Here is a 19,182-nt window from a genome sequence, read left to right on the forward strand (position 1 = left end):
CATTTCTCCAATAATTAGTGATGTTGAGCATCTTTTCATGTGTTTTTTGGCCGTCTGTATGTCTTCTTTGGAGAAATGTCTATTTAGGTCTTCTGCCAAATTTCTGATGTTGTTTGTTTTTTTGATATTGAGCTGCATGAGTTTCTTATAAATTTTGGAGATTAATCCTTTGTCAGTTGCTACATTTGCAAATATTTTCTCCCATTCTGAGGGTTGTCTTTTTGTCTTGTTTATGGTTTCCTTTGCTGTGCAAATGCTTTTAAATTTAATTAGGTCCCATTTGTTTACTTTTGTTGTATTTTCATTACTCTAGGCAGTCAAAAAGATCCTGCTGTGATTTATGTCAAAGAGTGTTCTGCCTATGTTTTCCTCTAAGAATGTTATAGTATCTGACCTTACATTCAGGTCTTTAATCCATTTTGAGTTTATTTTTGTGTATGGTGTTAGGAACTGTTCTAATTTTATTCTTTTACATATAGCTGTCCAGTTTTCCCATCACCACTTATTGAAGAAGCTGTCTTTTCTCCATTATATATTCTTGCCTCCTTTGTCATAGATTAGGTGACCATATGTGCATGGGTTTTTCTCTGGGCTTTCTGTCTTGTTCCATTGATCTATATTTCTGTTTTTGTGCCAGTAGCATACTGTCTTGATTACTGTAGCTTTGTAGTATAGTCTGAAGTCAGGGAGCCTGATTCCTTCAGCTCCGTTTTTCTTTCTCAATATTTCTTTTGCTCTTTGGGGTCTTTTGTGTTTCCATACAAATTGTAAAATTTTCTGTTTTAGTTTTGTGAAAAATTGCTTTGGTAATTTGCTAGGGATTTTATTGAATCTGTAGATTGCTTTGGGTAGTATAGTCATTTTCACAATATTGATTCTTCCAGTCCAAGAACATGGTATATCTCTTCATCTGTTTGTGTTTTCTTTCATTCCTTTCATTAGCATCTTATAGTTTTTGGTGTATAGGTCTTTTGCCTCCGTATGTAGGTTTATTATGTAAAACCTTCAGAATAGGAAAATCTGTAGAGGCAGAGAGGAGGTTATTAGTTGCAAGGAGCTGGGGGAAGGGGGAAATAGGAAGTGACTACTAACAGATATGTGGTTTCCATTTATGATTAAGAAAAAGTATGGAACTAGATAGTGGTAATGGTTGCACAACATTGTGAATGTACTTAATGCCACTGAACTGTACACTGCAAATTGTTGAAATGATAAGTTTTATGTTATTTATATTTTACCTCAATAAAAATGTAGTAAAGAAATGATATCAAAGGCAGATCTGTCTGTAACAACTCTAACTTTCCAGTTTACCAGACTTCTTACACTTCAGTTCACATGCTTGGAAAGCAGGCAATGGATAGCAGAAGTGTGTGGACCATATTTTCTGTCCCTCCCAAACCACTTCCTCTCTCTTGCCCCTTTGAAACTACAAAAAAATTGCATGATTTCCCTCCTTCTCTCTTGAAAAACATGTGTACAGGGAAAAACTGTACCACCTTACAGTTTCACCATAAATAGTGAATGCCAGAGGCAATAATATATCATATAGCAGCTGTTTATGCTTCCTATCATCTGTGGGCTCTCAGAAGCCTCTCCCAGGTCTTACTGGTTTTGTTCTTATTGAACTGTGTTCTTTTTCAGAATGTGTGCTTCTAATCATAACTTTAAGGTCAACACCATTTCTGACTGGTAGCATAAAAGTTTAACAAGTATAACTAAACCATGCCTGGCTTCCTATTTTATTTTCCAGTATGTATCAGAAAGCATACTAGCAGGAGATCAAATGCTCAGGGTGAGCTTCATTGTAGAAGTTGTAGAGGTAAAGACCCTACATCTTCTTCCAAGAGCAAGAACAGGAGCAGGCAAAAATATTAACCGTTTAGTGAATGGACAGTGATATCTCATTGATTCATAGGTTCTAGGGCACCTTCTTATGCACTAGCATGGGGCTATAGAGAAAGCACAGGCTTTGGAGTCAGACAGGTTTTTTAAAATCCCAGGTCATCAATTCAGCTAACTGTTGGACAATGGACAAACAACTAAATTTCACTGAGCTACAATTTTCTCATCCATTAAATGGGATGGTTGTTAAAAGAAGTAAGCAGTATATATCAAAAGCAACTAGCACAACATAATAGCTCATAGAAAACACTCAATAGATGGAATATTGATTACTCAATAAAAATATTAATATTGGCCAGAGCAATAACCAGAAACTGCTTTTCAGGGAAGAAAGTAAGCAATTGTTTGAAGTGGTGATTCACTAATGTAGAGAAGACAAAGACCAGCTTTAGCCAAACTCAATTTCCTTAATAGATATAGGCCTATTCTTATTGTCTTGTGTGAGTTTTGGAAAATTGTGTCTTTCAAATTATTGGTCTATTTCATCTCGGTTATCACATTTGTGGTCATCGAATTGTCCATAGTATTACTCCTTAACTTTTTAATGTCCATAGGATATGTAGTAACGTCCCCTCTTTCAGGATGGAATGTTCATTTACAGATTGAAGAAGATTAAGAGAGAATGAATATTTGGAGGGAAGATCATCAAATCCCCAGTTTTGGGCTGGTTAAATCAGAGATACATATAAAACATCTAAATGGAGAAGGTGAGTAGCAGTTGAATAAACAAGTTACAATTTAGTATATCCTGTCAGCCTTTCAGTTTGAAGAAGAGGGAGTGATGAACTGTATCAAATACTGCTGGTAGAGCAACTAAAATATGGAGAAGTTTAATCTTTCAATTGAGCAGTCGTGGAATTTGCTGACAAGAACAGTTTCAATGGAGTTGTGGCTCAAAAACTTGATTAGGATGGATTCAAGACAAAGTGAGAGGAGAGAAATGGAGAGTGAGGAAAGTAAACTCTTCAGAGGAGTGAATTAGTTTGAATCCTCTGAGAAGCAGATTCCCAGATGAAATTAAATGTGCAAGGATTTTATTAGGAAACATACCTGTGTTAGAGAAAGTGGGGAGAGAGCTTAAAAAGATTGGGATAGTCCTTCAACTGCTTGTAAGTCTGACTTTCATGAGGGAGAAAGGGACTGCAGGTTGGATGGACACGTCATAGACTACCACGTGGCTAAAGGACATTTCCATAAGGCTATCAGAGAGTTGTAGCCAAAGGCATCAGAGCAGTCTTATTTAGTGGACTAAACGTACCTGCTTTAGTGTTCCTGCTATACTTGGCCACTGACTAAGTTGCTTGTGCGAAACATGGCCTTGGTACAAGTGTAGAGGTAGATTATAGAGCATAACAATTGGGTTCTTTGTCAGCAGACCTGTAGTTGGAGGTCACCAGATGCATTCTCATAGCTACTGTAAGGATTTTTTTCTGTAAAAGGGGAAAGGGAAGTACATGGAGGAAAACATGTTCTCTTTATAAGATGGGAAAATTTACATGTTTGTGTGATTATGAAAATTTGTGACATAGGAAATAAGGTGGAGAAGTGCAGGAGCTATTCTTGAGTGGGTGACAGAAAGTGGGACTTGGTGTAAAAGTGGAGGGGTTGAAGTCCATAGGGTACATGAAGAGTTTATGTGTCACAAGAAAAGCTAAAGAAGAAACAGGTGAATATATTTTCTGATGTGAGCTTGTTAAAGTTATCTTCTGATTGCTTCTTTCTTCTGAGGGAAATAGTAAGCAAGGTCTAAGCTGAGAGGAAGTATGGGAGTGGGTGTCGTGGTTTGGGGAAAGAGAAAAAGGTGTAGAGTAGTTACATAAGAGAGTAGGAGGATGAGTGAAATTAGCATGAATACCAAGCAATCTTAAAGTTCTGCTTGAGTTTAATGGTCATGAATGTAAAATGAGACCAATCAGCAGGGTTTTGGTTTTTCTCTAATCAGTTCTGCTGAGAGGATGTTGGAGAGTAGGTAGAGAATTTTATTTAACTGAGGTTGGCATTAAAGTAAATTTTAAAATTTCCAATTTTATATTGTGTTTAATTATATTTTTGTGAGTAACTTTTCACTGCATTAGTTACATTATGGTCAGAGAGGATGGTCTGTATGATGACAATTCTTTGAAATCGGTTGAGATTGCATTATGGCCTAGGACAGTTTTTCATAGAGTCTGCATGTGTTTAAATAGGATGTGTGTTCTCTGACATTGATTCAAGACTGATATAGATAGATAGATAGATAGATATTCATTAAATCAAACATGTTAGTTGTGTTGTTCAAATTTTCTAGATCTTTACTGACCTTTGTGCTTATTTTTTCACAGATAATTGTGTTATAATATTCTAATAGGTCATAGGTTTATCTATTTCTATCTGAAGTTTCACTTTCATTTTTTTGCATTACATTATGTTGAGGTTATCTTAAGGCCATATAGATTTAGAATCATTAAAATTACCAGGAATTTAAAACTTACTGTTTTGTAGTAACCTTTTCTATTTTAAAAAATGCTTTGGACTTTCACATCCGTTTTATTTAATTTTGACTAAAATTAAATAATAAATAAAATAAATAAATAAAATATAAATAAATATTTTATAAATAAATAAAATAATATTTTATTTATATATAACTGATATAAATTTCTTTTGGATAGTATTTCCTAAGAAATCTCATTTAATCTTCACAAAAGTCCCTGAAGTGGAACTTAGCGTTCTCTCTTCTGCAGCAGGAAAACGGTAGCTCAAAGGGCAAAAGCATCTGTCTCAATGCTAGTAAGCAACAGACCTGGGAGTTGACGTCAGCATTTCCTACTTCTCGTGTTACCCTCACTTCAGCACACTGCCTCTGAGGAATTAAGTGGTGAAGTAGAGTGAAGGACAAGGTGCTCTAGGGACAGGGCAGAGCACCTGGCAATTGATGAATTCTTCCTGGGAAGAATCTTCCAAGGAAGCATCAGACAGCAGGTGATATTGGAGAACAGCCTTGAATAATTAATACAAGTTTTCCAAGTGAACAAGGAAGGAAAAAGCATTCTAGGCTAAGAAGACATGAGGTATATAATGTAGGTAAGTTTTTGTTCCTTAAAGGAATTAATCTAAACTTTCTATTTCATCTCCAGACTTAAAATAGGTGGTTAGTAAGGGTTTATTGGCTTAATTTTATTTAGTCATTCTCTTTGTTCCATGTAGCAGACATGCTATTTGCCTCTCTAATATTGTCCTACCCTTTCTTCTTAGTAAGATAACCCTAGTTACTATGGAGGCAGCAGTGTGCCCAGATAAAAGACTATGTATGGTTCCCAGTCTCCCTTACAGCTTGAGATCTAAACAGAATCTGTTGCAAGGACCTATGGGAAATTCCCATAAGTGATGGAGAGACAGCTGATCTGTCCCTTTTGCCCTTTACTCTATGTTCTGATTCCTGATTAGAATCATAAATTTACAGGCATGGGTCCAGTGGCTATCTGAGACCATAGGTCAGCTGTGAGGATGGAAACTACATGGTAGTGACAACAAAATTGAAAGGCAGAAGGAGCTTGGGTCTCTGATGACAATGTGAAGTCACCATACCAATCCTGAATGTCTATTTTAAAACATATTTTATGTGAAAAATAATGTTTTCTTGTTTATGCCACTATTATTTCTATTCTCTGCTATGAGCAGCCAAATACAATTCTCAACTAATATATCCCAAATTCAGCATCCTTTTCAGGAATGTAGGTGAGTGGCACATTTAAAAATAATTGTGGCTAGAAATTACTATTTGGAAAATGCACAGAAATACCGAGAGAATTTCCCAGCTGGACCCCATTCCCAAGAAGGATCTCAAAGACAGTTTTATGCCAACTGTATAACCTGGAGGAATTCCAGAATCCCTTCAGGAAAAGAAAGTGGCTGCTGTGGCTGCTGATACTGCTATACTTTAGTGGAAACTGAAAGGCTGGAATGATGACCTTTCAAGAAGAACAAATGTTATTAAATAATGGAGTTTTTCCCACCTCCTACAACAGTCAGTAGCAAAAGGATGAAAAGGGAATCCTATTCTTCTATTAATAACTCCTCAGTCAGTCTCATGCTGAGGAAGCGGAAAGCAACTGTAAAATTAGCAGTTTTGCCTGCAAATTAGCCTCTTGCAAAGCCATAAAGAGAGAAAAGGAATTAAGGAAAATTCTATTAAGTCAAGGAGTCAAGGATGGAAAACCAAGAGCGATAGGGCATAAATACCCAGACAACTGATACATATTTTTAGGAAGATATTACCCAGGTTTTAAATAGCTGCTTATAGCTGTGTATGAAGAGCGTGTTAATTGATAGCCCTTGGATCAGTATCCTTTCTTAATGGCTCCTTGGAGCAAATCTCTCAGAACTTGAAGAACACAAGGTTTAGGTTGATATTAATAAAAACCACTCTGTCCACCTCTAGCTGAGATATTACTACTCCACTTTAGAATGGCAATGCAGTAATTGGAAAGAGGTTTAACTTCAGAGGCAGACAAAGTTAGGTTTGACTCTGGCTCTGCTCCTTCACTAGCCTGGGGAAAGTCTTTCATCATTCTGTGCTTCTACTTTATCTTCTATCAAAGCAGGTGGTGATTGTGCTTCATTGTGTTAAGAGCATTAAATTAAGTACCATGCAAACAATTTGGTCCCTAGTAGGTTGTTAGAAAACGTTAGCCCCTTTCTACTTTCCCTTCCTCATTAGAGGGCCAGGGACATCAAACCTTCTCGCAAACCTATACAAAGCAGTTAAATTTAGTTCTGGGTAATTCTCCCCATAAGATGATCAGTCCCTACAGAGGAGCTGAACACATTTTCATAATTTATGACTGGTCTCAGGCAACAGGCTCCCATGTGCAATTTTATGAAAATAATAAATCAATATCCAATAATGGGGGATAATCTCAAGAAGGAAACTGAGGCTCCTTTAACACTAAAAAGTCAGGAGGCTCCATTTCCAACAAGGAACATAGGCCAGAAACCTTTGAAATTTGTGCAATTTTTTAAAAAATTTGCTTTTTATTTGTTTATTTTTGACATCTTTATTGCAGTATAATTGCTTTATAATGGTATGTTAGTTTCTGCTTTATAACAAAGTGAATCAGCTATACATATACATATAGCCCCATATCTCCACCCTCTTGTGTTTCCCTCCCACCCTCCCTATCCCACCCCTCTAGGTGGTCACAAAGCACCAATCTGATCTCCCTGTGCTATGTGGCTGCTTCCCACTAGCTATCGATTTTACATTTGGTAGTGTATATATGTCCCTGCCACTCTCTCACTTCGTCCCAGCTTACCCTTCCCACTCCCCGTGTCCTCAAGTCCATTCTCTACATCTGTGTCTTTATTCCTGTCTTGCCCCTAGGTTCTTCAGAACCTTTTTTTTTTTTAGATTCCATATATATGTGTTAGCATACGGTATTTGTTTTTCTCCTTCTGACTTACTTCACTCTGTATGACAGACTCTAGGTCCATCCACCTCACTACAAATAACTCAATCATTTGCAGGTTTGGTGGTTTCCACAGTCTTAGGCATCTAATACTTAAATTCTAAGAGCAGGTAAGGAGTTTGGGGCTCTGTTGGAGGGCTTGGGTGAGTCTTAGTCACTCCTGCTTTCTTAGTTCAAGACAGTATTTCACACCTGAAACACATTTTCACTCCTAGGTCTGAAAAATGGCAAGACATAGACAAAGCAATTAAATTCACAGTGCACATGGAGGGCGAACTTTGAAAGTGGATAAGTCATTGAGAAAGACCTTAACAGCACTTTAAAAAAGTCTTTTTCTGGGCTTCCCTGGTGGTGCAGTGGTTAAGAATCCGCCTGCCAATGCAAGGGACACGGGTTCGAGCCCTGGTCCAGGAAGATCCCACATGCTGCCGAGCAACTAAGCCCGTGTGCCACAACTACTGATCCTGTGCTCTAGAGCCCACGTGCCACAACTACTGACGCCCGCGTGCCTAGAGCCCATGCTGCACAAGAGAAGCCACCTCAGTGAGAAGCCTGTGCACAGCAACAAAGAGTAGCTCCCACTCACCATAGCTAGAGAAAGCCAGCGTGCAGCAACGAAGACCCAATGCAGCCAAAAATAAATGAGTAAATAAATTTAATTTAAAAAATATTTTTCTAATTGGTGGCTGTAGCTTATAAGACTGGGCCAATTTAGAAAAATCTAGCTGTCCTGGTAATACTCATCAGAGTCACCGCCAAATGTTGTAATGTAATGCCAGAATCATTCCCCTCCAAGCTCTTCATATCTTAAGATCATAGAATCTGGCTTACGTGGGACTCTTAAAAATAAGTAATAATTTAAATTCCTCAACAACATCACCACTGAGTAGTCTTCCTACTTGTGTTTGAGCACCTCCAGCAACAGAGAGGAACATTCTTCTGAGAGAATCTCTAACAGGCTAGGCAATACTTTGCACAGAGGATATGTATTCATTTCCTAGGGTTGCCATCACAGAACATCACAAACGAGGTGGCTTAAAAGTATTGAAGTTTAATGTGTCACAGTTCTGAAGGCCAGAAGTTTAAAATCAAGTCAGGGCCATGCTCCCTCTGAAACCTGTAGGGAAGAATTCTTCCCTGTTCCTAACTTCTTACTCCTACAAGCACACTTTGTATATGTAATGTTCCATACATATATTTGTGTTCCATGCATATGGTTGTGTTGACTTTGTCCTTGGCAGAATTTTCCACTCTAAGTAAAACAAGTCTCCTTAAAAAAAAAAAAAGGAGGACCGAGTTGCAGCTGAAGATCCTGGCAGCAGGGCCACGATCACGAACATGAGCTGAATTCCTTCCAAGACTGATCAGCAGTGGAGAGAGACTGTGAAAGGAAGTATAGAAAACTCCAGCAGCTGGAAGAGCAGACCAGGAGGCTGAGAAAGGACATGAAGAGTCCCAGTGCTGACCTGGTCATCAAATCTGCTGTGAAGATGTCCTTAGACTTACTCTCTAATCCCCTCTGCCAGCAAGACCAGGACTTACTGAACATGGTGACCACCCTGGACATGGCCATGAAGTGGATGGATACCTTCAACCAGGAAAAAGTGAACCAGATCTGAAAGACCATTACTGAACCCTGAAGAAGTTTGGCAGTGTCTTCCAGAACCTCAACATGGTGGTGAGAAGGTGGTGGGAAGCAGCCTTCCTATATACCAGGACTATAGGTGATTGCAGACCACGGTGGAAGAGTATGAGGAAAAGGAGAAGGCAGGGCTGGTGCTGCCCAGAAGACCTTTGGCCTGTATGGGATGACCTTGAAGCCAAGAACAAACAGCTCCTGGATGAGCTGCTGAGGTTCTACAACAGCCAACTCCACTCCTTCCAACTCAGTTTTGAGTCCCTGATCCAAGAGCAGGTCAGGAGACACATAAGATCTTTGGAGACTTGACCCAACATCTTGACCAGCCTGGACACCTGGATGAGGTCTGGGCAGCAGGAGACTCTGGGAGAATGAGACCAAACTGAGGGAGCCCAGAGCCTCTCTATTGTGTTTGATGACTAAATCTCTGTTCCCTTCAGAAGATTCCTAGGACACCAGTCAGCCTCTTGAGCCTTTGACCTTTTCAAGTTCAGGTTCAGACATCAACCTAGCAGAAGGCCCTCCCTTGGGAGAAGTATGGTACCTGGCAGGTTGGAGACAGAGGCGGCTCCCACCCTGCCTCACCAGCCCTTTGGAATGAGCTTGGCACCAGGAACCCCAAGCAGGTTGCTGTCTCCCCACCCAATAGCAAGAGCCAGGAAACACAAGTAAGCAGTGTAGAAAACCCCAGGGACTTTCTTATTTCCAAACTGTTCAAAGTATATCCTGGCCTAGAGCCAGAGCAAGCTTCCAGCCTTCAAAGGGCATGGGCTTTCTCAGCTTACTTGAGGTCCTAGTCTTGCCTGAGTGGTTGAGATCACATTTACCTCCAAAAGAACTATCCTGGGAGTCCACGCATCTTTGTTTCCTTTCCACTTCAAAGACTCTCCCCTGTCCCAGAAGAGGCCCTTCCCTCCAAGAATGTGTGTAGCTGCGAATTCAGCCTTCCCTCTGAGAGCTGTGGTCCTGCAGCTTTAACAAGCTCCTCACTCCAACCTCCCAGCATGGCAAAGCCTGGTTTAGCCCACTTCTACGCCTTAGGTCAAGTGCAAGGAAGTGCTCCAAGTCTTGTAAGTTCCCTAGGTAACCAGGATTCAACTAATGTAAATATCCTACCAAACAAAATGTCACAGATGGAGTCACAGCCTCAAAGCAAGGACAGTGGATTTGTGCTGGCAGTTGGACTGGGTCAGAAAGAGAAAGCTATGTCCTGAGGCGATTCTTCAGGGAAAGGCACTAGGAACAGGCAGTCCCATGGACATCTGGGATGAATTCTAGACACCTTGCAGCTGCCAGGAGGAACAACTGCCTGAGGATGTTCAATGGAAGATGCGTTTGGGTTTGTGCACCCTTGGACCTTGGTAGACATCGAACTGAGGCCTCAGAGTTCCCTGCCAGAAGCCTGTGTCTCTCTGTTCTGGGTGTTGCCTCATGTGTTCAGTTAACTGAAGACAACAAAGGTGGGGTTCAGGTCAGAGAGTCAAACCACACCTTTGCAGCAATCAGCCCCAAGTGGTCAGGACTAAACTGACAGCTTGCCATTTTTGCCCACACCCATCCTCTTAGGACCAACAAGGGGAAGCCAAATATGCTCTCCCTCAGCAGTTACGTAGGATGCCCATCTTCTAGTCAGCCCACCTCCAGCTTCCCCACTCCCTCAACCTTCCATCAGCCTGCACCTTCCCCTTTTGCCACCATAAAGCTTTTCAATTCCTCTTTCTGCCTTGGATTTGGGTCTGTGCCAAATTCAAGCTATAGTCGGGGCTGCCTCCCTTACTGACAATAAGCAGTGCTTGTTCTTATTTGGGGGTCTTTGTTTACCTCTACAGAGATTGTTAATTTGAGGAGCAAAAAAACACTCAGAATAACATGCGCCCCACCCCCTACCCCCAAATATCTAGGCAGGTTTTCGTTATACTTTGCTTATTGATGGGCTAGTTCCATTTATGAAGGTTTTTTAAAAAACATCTTAATTGGAGTATAATTGCTTTACCATGTTGTATTAGTTTCTGCTGTATAACAAAGTGAATAAGCTATATGTATACATATATCCCCATATCCCCTCCCTCGTGCACCTCCCTCCCTGCCCCCCTATAATTTATGAAGTTTTATACATCAAAAAGCTTTGAATTTGACCAGGATGTTGATTAATTCATCTCTGAAAAAGTAAGTGGCATTTAATTTAGGTAGTATATTTTATAGCATTAAACAGCTTATGCATTAGGTAGCTTCTCAAGATGTTATTCTATACACAGTGGCATTTAGCAGATTGAACAGAGTGCCATCATCTCATCCAGAAACACAGATGAGTCTCATTTGAGAGCTGTGTGCTAAATAACCGATACTTGGTGACAAAAGTACTCCTAAACTGAGTTTCCTACCACCAATACGGACTTCTTACTCTGAGGGCCTGTCTTTCCGGCCACATTTTATAATGCCAATGAAGACATGCCAGAGATTACCTAGTGTGTAATAACTCGGCATTAGAGCACCAGGTCTGTCCAATGGTGGTGGCGGGCACTATTATTATATCCAGGTAAATAAGCGTCCATTTTTAAAAATGCCAATTCAAGATACACATCAAGGGTACAGGATACTCAGAAATGAGTTTTGAGCAGTGTTGGTATCCTGAAGGCTTCCAAGCTTCAGTTGTTTGCCAGCCATTCTTGGCATTCCTTGGACTCCACTCCAGTCTCTGCCTCCATCATGAAATGGACATATTCCTCCTGTGCAAATCTCCCCTCTTATAAGGACACCAGTCATATTGGATTAAGGGCCCACTCTACTGCAGTATGACCTTATCTTAACTAATCACATCTGCAATGACTCTATTTCCAATTAAGTTCACATTCTGTACTAGGGGTTAGGACTTTGAAGTTCAGCCAAACCCACTTAGTTACCAAGTGACCTTAGCCAAGTTACCTAAGCCACAGTTTCATCTTCTAAAACATGGGACTAAACTTTGAGAAAATTAAATAAATTAATAGCTGGAGAGTGTATATCAAGACGATTAGCACAAGGTGGGCACTAAAGAAATGCTATTTTTTCCTTTCTCAATACCAAGATGTTATTGTCTGATCAGTTTATTTATTTATATATTTTTTCTTTCAGCAAAGATTTTTTGAGCACCTAATATATGCCAAGTACTAAGGTATCATTCATATAACAGAAAAAGACAAACACAATCCTTTTCCTTACGGAGGTTACCATCCAACTCTATCCTGGATTTTAACTGAAGAGTTTATTTAGCAAAATGCCCAAGGACCTTCAAGATAAGAAGAATGTTCATTAGCCCACAGCCTGACTATTGAAGAGTAATAAAAGGAAAAAGAACTAACATTTATTGAGTGTTTATCATGAAGTAGATGCTGTGCTAGATGAGTTATATAATATCTCATTGAATCCCCTCAAAATCTGGGGACATATGTTCAATTAAGTAAACTGGGATTCAGAGAAGTGAAGAAAGCTGCCTATGAGCTCTCAGCTAGTAATTACTAGAGCTTCTTTCCCCTCTGCTACACCTAGGAGTCTATGTGTTGTTGGTCAGACATTTAGTCATCAAATTGAAGACATAGGATGTAGAGATGCATGAAGAAGAACAGTGGCCCAGTCCTCCTTTGTGAAATCCTTGACTCTATGCATTGGGTGGCATTTTATCTTGAAGCAAACTTCCAGGCCATTTTTCTACCCAGTTATGACTTTACTTTCTATACACATATGAGAGCAATTGAAGCAAAGCTGAAATTGTGCCAAATTCTGCTTACTTCATGCTGAATGGGTTTTGGGAGATCCACTAGCACCCTCTAACCATGGTCTCTTGAAATCAGAATGGTAGGGGATGCAATCAGTGGCCACATATGTAGACTCATTACAAGATTTTGACCCCTTTAATTCTGTGATCTAAGAAACCAGACACCTATGCATTAGCTGAAAGGGATTCCTTTACAGTCTTCCTTATTGATTGCCAGAGTTTTCCCAAGGCCCTGTATAACTACCCAAGGATTCATAAACACTAGTGCCAGGTAACAAGCCCTCCATATGGTTTGTCTTTTCAGAGAAATCCTAGGAGATTAGCAGCTTGGAAGACCAAGATAGCTGTGGAGTTGATGTCTTTTTCTATGTTCTTTTCCTTCATTTTATTGTCTGTGTGGATCATATATTCTGTTGGACACCAGCAGGAATCCTAAAAGCCTTTCAGAATAATATATTTCTTCTTGTTTTTTGGAATAACCTATTTCAAAACTCTTACAGATATCTTATCCTGAATTTGTTGAGGTTTAATATGTAAGTTACACTTGGTTCATTTGTCCACATATAGTTGTGAATCAAAGTCTATTCAATATTGAAAAAGTTGTCTTGTTACTGTCATTTCTGTCAATGAGAATATGCTTTCAGATCAAAGTAGCAGGAAACTTTTAGAGCAGTGGTTCTCAACCAAGGGCAATTTTGCCAGCCCCCGACCCGGGGGACATTCGTCTGCAGATATTTTTAGTTATCATAACTGGTATGTGTGTTGGGGTGCTATTGGCATCTATTTGGTAGAGGCAAATGATGCTGCTAAACATCCTACAATCACAGGATACTCTCCCAGAAGAAAGAATTATCTGGTCTGAATATCAATAGTACTAAGATGGAGAAACCCCAACCTAGAGAAATATTTTTCTCCTATAACCTTTAGGCATCACCTTGGAAACTGTATGAACCTGTGTTCCAGGCTCAGATCAACTACTTATTAATTATTTTAACATGGTCAAACAGCTTAATGCTTTTGGACGTGGGCTTCACTACCTGTATGTAAAATGAGGGAAGTGATTTTGGGGAAAGAAATTGGAACATCTTGAGCCACTAGTTACATTTTGTGGTCAAAGGAAAAAGAGGAAAAATGTTTAGTATTCAAAGATGTTTTTTGAAGACTGATTTATAATAATGAATATTATAAGAAAGTTTTTTTAAAATAAATGACTGTTTATCTATTTCATAGAATATTATGAGGATCTTATAAAACATAGTTCTTATACATGGAAAATGCCTTTATTCTAATGTTAAGAAAGAGAGTAATGGGATTCTAATTTGTATGTAAAGTAGGCCAGAGGGGAATTGGTTACTTTGTTTTCTGAGCTGCCTCTATCCAAATTTCTTACTGTTGCACTCATCACAGTGCCCAACACTCACTTGTTTATGTCTATGTCTTTATGACCAGACTGTATACACCATGTCGATGATGGTGGGGTTTTAGTCACTTCTGTATCCCCACTGTCTTACATATAACTAACTGCATTGTCCCTCAAGAGACAGGTTAGTGCTACCTGCTTTGGTTTCCTCATCTGAAAAACACAGGCAAAATTGTGCATTTGCTGAGAGCAATAAATGAAGCAATGTTTGTAAATGTCATAACACTCTGTATCTGACACATAATAACCATTCAGTAAACTTAGTTATTGTTATTACTTGCATCCCAGCTCTGTCCATAACAAGAGGTGTAAACTTGGAAAGTAATTCAGGTCTTTTCTTTTTTTTTCTCCTTTCCTTTCCTTTTTCCTTTCCTTTTCCTTTCCTTTCCTTTCCTTTCCTTTCCTTTCCTTTCCTTTCCTTTCCTTTCCTTTCTTCTTTTCTCTTTTTCCCTCTATAAATGAAGACTTGTACTAGACTATCTAAATACTTCCCAGATTCTAGATTCTTATATCCTTTGATTCTAAGGATTAAAGGCTTTAGGAGCCTTGTTGGAGACTGTGCAGACTCTTAGAGTTGAAAATGGCTCCATCGACTGTGGTCTAATGAGGCTTTGAGGCTTTGGACAGTCATCAGGAGGGAGAGTGTAGTGGGTGGGCAGGAGATGACATGGTGTTGGGGAAAGAGCACTGGGTTAGGCGTCAGAGAACTGGGACCTAACTAGCGTGTTGTGTGGTTGCACATATTATTCCTCCATGGCAGCTTCCAGCTTCCTCTCTAGTAATAACAGAAAGAAATAGCTAGCAAGTTCAAGGGCTCTCCCAGCTCCTACCTGGTATGATTTTGGCCTCTTCATGTCCTGTCGGGCAAGCTACACTGAATTTACTCTTCTATGCAGTGGTTGTTCCCCTACCCACCATGTGGCTGCCCTCCTCCCTCAATCTTTCTGTGACTCTAGGTGTTGAAGACAACTTGTGTTGTCTTCCCATTTAGATGCTACTTTATTAAGGACTCTTGTTTGCTGTCTAGAAATCCCAGAAGTAATGCAACTTTACCTGCTCACAATGACCCTAAAAAGAGGTCCTTAATAATTCCATTTTGCAGATAAGAAATTGTGACTCAGAAAGGGAAACTGAGTGTTTTTCCCAAGCTTATAAGAAGTGTAGTAGGGTCTGACTCTATATCTGGTGAAGAATCCTTAAGAAGTCAGAAATCAGCTGGTTCTCAGTGTTTTGACTGTACCAGTTTGGGCTCGTGAGTTCCTCCATAGGGGAACCAATTAAAGGTCAGATTGTTAGCTGCTTTGCACATAGGAGGGGAGAGGAGGAGAAACAAAAGACCCTACGTCTTGGTGAAGAGGCGGAAGGAGGATGCCTGTGGGGAGAGCTTGTCTAGGAGTTCCTGCCACCTGCAACCTGGCATTTCCCCCTCCTAGAAGCCAGACAGACTGTCCCATGCCAGCCTGTCAGTAGAGAAACTAGCAAGGAGAGAACTCCGAGGCCATCAGACACAAGAGTCTGCCTACAGGGTACACTGTGAAAGGGGGGACCCTGGGAAAAGGGAGCAATGGCCAATCCTAGTGGTCAGCAGGTAAAGGAAAGGAAAGGGACACTGAAATGTACTATGTGTCTTAAGTACTGTGTTGTGCTCAGCACTTTTAAAATATTTCCTCTTTTAATTCCTTTCAACAGTCTTATTAAGAAGGTATTATTTTCTTCATTTTTCCGAATGAAGACACTAAGGCTTTTAAGAAAATTGTCTTACATTATTCAGTATGCCTTGGATATTAAGCCAATCTTGTCTGACTCCAAATTCCACATTTTCTACCAAATTATGGTTTTCCAAATTCTATTCACTGGTGTTCCCTTTCTCATTTTCACCATAACTGCATAGCCCTGTACTTTTGTTTAACATTTTTCTGTAAATCAACTTCCATCCTTCTTAAATTTTACTTAAATGAATGCATTTTAAAAGGAAGATGCATAATGCCAACATAAATGGAAAGCAATTTCACTTGACATAAATAGATGGTAATAACAAAAAAAGAGTGTTATTAAATTCCTGCTGTAGAGTCTTATGTCTAGAAGGCTCTGTGCCTAAGGCATAATTTCTTTGTAAAACTGGAGATTAGCAAAGTGTTAGATGCTAAAGATACAGAGCACCAAAATGATGTTTTCCTTGTTGGTATCATTGAATGGATTAAAAGATAACTGAAATTCTTGTCATGTGTTTCAAAGCTATTTAATGCCCTCTCTCTGGCCCATCCCACACCATCTCCAGGACCATCAGTATTCCATAGCTATGCTTTGGGGAGTTCATCATGATAGTGGCAATATTATAAGCTCTTCTGAAATCAAGCAAATGCTCACTTTGAATACCATTTCCCCAAATGAAACAACACAGTTACTAGATAGGAAGCAGAAAAGGATGCAGAAAATAAATAGATCCTTCCAAATGGTTTTCCTACCTCAAGTCGTCCATCCAATGTGTTATAATTAAAGATCATCTGGGCTTCCCTGGTGGTGCAGTGGTTAAGAATCTACCTGCCAATGCAGGGGACACGGGTTTGAGCCCTGGTCCAGAAAGATTCCACATGCCACGGAGCAACTAAGCCCGTGCACCACAACTACTGAGCCTGCGCTCTAGAGCTCACGAGCCACAACTACTGAGCCCATGAGACACAACTACTGAAACCCGTGCACCTGGAGCCCATGCTCCACAACAAGAGAAGCCACCGCAATGAGAAGCCCGCTCATTGCAAGGAAGAGTAGTTCCCGCTCGCCACAACTAGAAAAAGCCCACATGCAGTAATGAAGACCCAATGCAGCCAAAAATAAATAAATTAAATAAATAAATTAAAATAAAATTACAGATCATGACAATTTCCTACTAAGAAAAATGGTTTCTTGTTGCAGATATAAGTAATTCTCAGTACCTTATCCTAGAATTTAAGGCCTTGTTAAATTCTATTAGGTCCCACCACCACCATCAGACTCAGGCCAAAGTGAGTCAAAATGAACCACTCGTGGTTTCTCTTATATGTTCTCAAAATGTCCTGCCTCCATACTACTGCTACTCTGTTCCTCTCTCCGTTCCCACAGTGTATCTATGTGGGTAACTGTGGTGGGCAGAAAGAGACAAGCCTGGAAAGATAAGAGAAAGATAAGGTCATTTTTAATTTTTTGTTTGTTTCTTTGTTGTTGAATTGTTGGATAGAATCCCTAGTATTATTAATTAATTCCTAAATGTTCTGTTCTTTCACCTAAATCTGATGGAAAAAAAAAAGTTGTGCTAAATAGAATCAGAGTGCTCATCAAAAAAACAAAAACAAAAACAAAAAACACCCAGCATAGCTGACACTTTTAGGAACAGAAAATGGACAAGGTTGAAGACAAATTACCAGTGATTTTGTGTTTAATAACTCAAACATCAAAGGAACTTGTGGCTATGAGGAGAGATTTAATATTTGAAATCTCAGGACTACTCTGGCTATAAGCTCCAGGAATGCTCATGGAAATTTTGAGATTAAAGAAATCATGTGACTGTCACATTGATAAGGTTTATAGCTGTCTTATGAGGAAAATAAAATGATGCATTTTGAAAAAGAAAAAAAACACAGTTGAATATTTTAGAGATTTCTAAATATATACTGTTACCTATTTTTGGCCTTTTCTGTTGAATTTATCTGAAAACATAATTGCAGAAGATTGTGAAAAGTAATAATAAACTTTGGAAGGATTCAAAAAAAAAAAGAGTAAGAGAAGGAGAGCATGCAAAGATCTGAAAGATGACTATTGGGTTTGGCGATAGGGAAGCTCTGAGACACTTGCTGTAATTGTTTCAGTTCTAGATTAGGGAGGTTGGTGGATTGAGGAGTAAGTAGGGGTTGAGTACCCGGAGACAGCAAGAGCACCTATCAACTGAGATAAAAGACGAAAAATGAAGTGTTAGGTAGAAACACAGGAGAGCTTGGAGCATATTTTCAGGTTGAGGTTTGGCTCCTTTTCGCAGGAGACAAAAAATTAGAGAGGAAGAGGCTTAAGAGCTAAACCAAGAGGCTATGAGGGAGAACAGAGTCAAGAAGAAATGTGAAGGGCTTGGCCTCGTACCCGAGGAAGGACACATCACAGTAGAGTGATGACTTTCTATAAACAGAATGGAATTAGCAGAATGAATTTGTAGCACACATTACCACTAAGTAGCTGGAGAGACAGGATCTGTCTGGATTTTTGCCATTCAATGTATAATAGTAGGAGAGTCAGCCTGCTAATCATTATGTGGAGTCACAGAACATTTAAGGTGAAAGGAAGTCCATTCCTCTACCTTATATCCAGATCCATGTCATACTGAGCGTAAGCCTACTCTTTTAACTGTAGTGGCAGGAGATTAACATCTACATGAAAGAGAAAATACCACTTTCAGAAAGCCTTAAATATCAGGAGGTCCTCTTCTAAATAGAAGTGGTATCAGCCTCCCCATCAGATGGTTCCAGTATTGCTCTTAAAAATCCCTCAGGACTTGAATCCCTCTTCAAATATGTATATAGTGATGGATTTTTTTCCCCCTTAAATCTAGATAATAGTCTATTCAATCGTTTTTCATATGAAATGATTTCAAAACCTTTCATTGTCTCAGGGATTCTTTTTTGGATGTGACGTCCTAAAATAAGATTGTGATGTCCTAAAATATCACCTGAGCAATGGTTTGATCAGAGAAAAGTTTTGAAGAGTTCATTCTAGGCATTAGGTTTCATTAAGTCCAGCCAAATTGCTGATTGAGATTTATGGAGTACTTATTATATGCAGGCAATTTCTTAAGAGGTTTAATGCATTATCTTATTTAATCTTTTCAATAACCCTATGAGGTAGGAACTATTAATGTTCCATTTTACAAATTGACAACTGGAAGCCAAGATGGGCTAAGTAATTTTCCCAAAGTAACTAAGCCAGCAAGTGGCTGAGTTGGGATTTGAACTCAGGTTTGTTTGATTTCACTACGTGATGACCTTCTCACATGTTGGTTTGT

General features: G+C 39.5%; 1 pseudogene; it reads left to right on the plus strand.

Moving 5' to 3' along the window:
* The first annotated feature begins 3,525 nt into the window (after positions 1-3,525).
* On the plus strand, positions 3,526-9,374 carry LOC112396623 (bridging integrator 3-like; annotated as a pseudogene).
* Positions 9,375-19,182: the final 9,808 nt, after the last annotated feature.

Source organism: Neophocaena asiaeorientalis, unplaced genomic scaffold (genome assembly GCF_003031525.2).
Source record: "Neophocaena asiaeorientalis asiaeorientalis breed wild unplaced genomic scaffold, Neophocaena_asiaeorientalis_V1.1 scaffold581, whole genome shotgun sequence".
Classification (NCBI taxonomy): domain Eukaryota; kingdom Metazoa; phylum Chordata; class Mammalia; order Artiodactyla; family Phocoenidae; genus Neophocaena; species Neophocaena asiaeorientalis.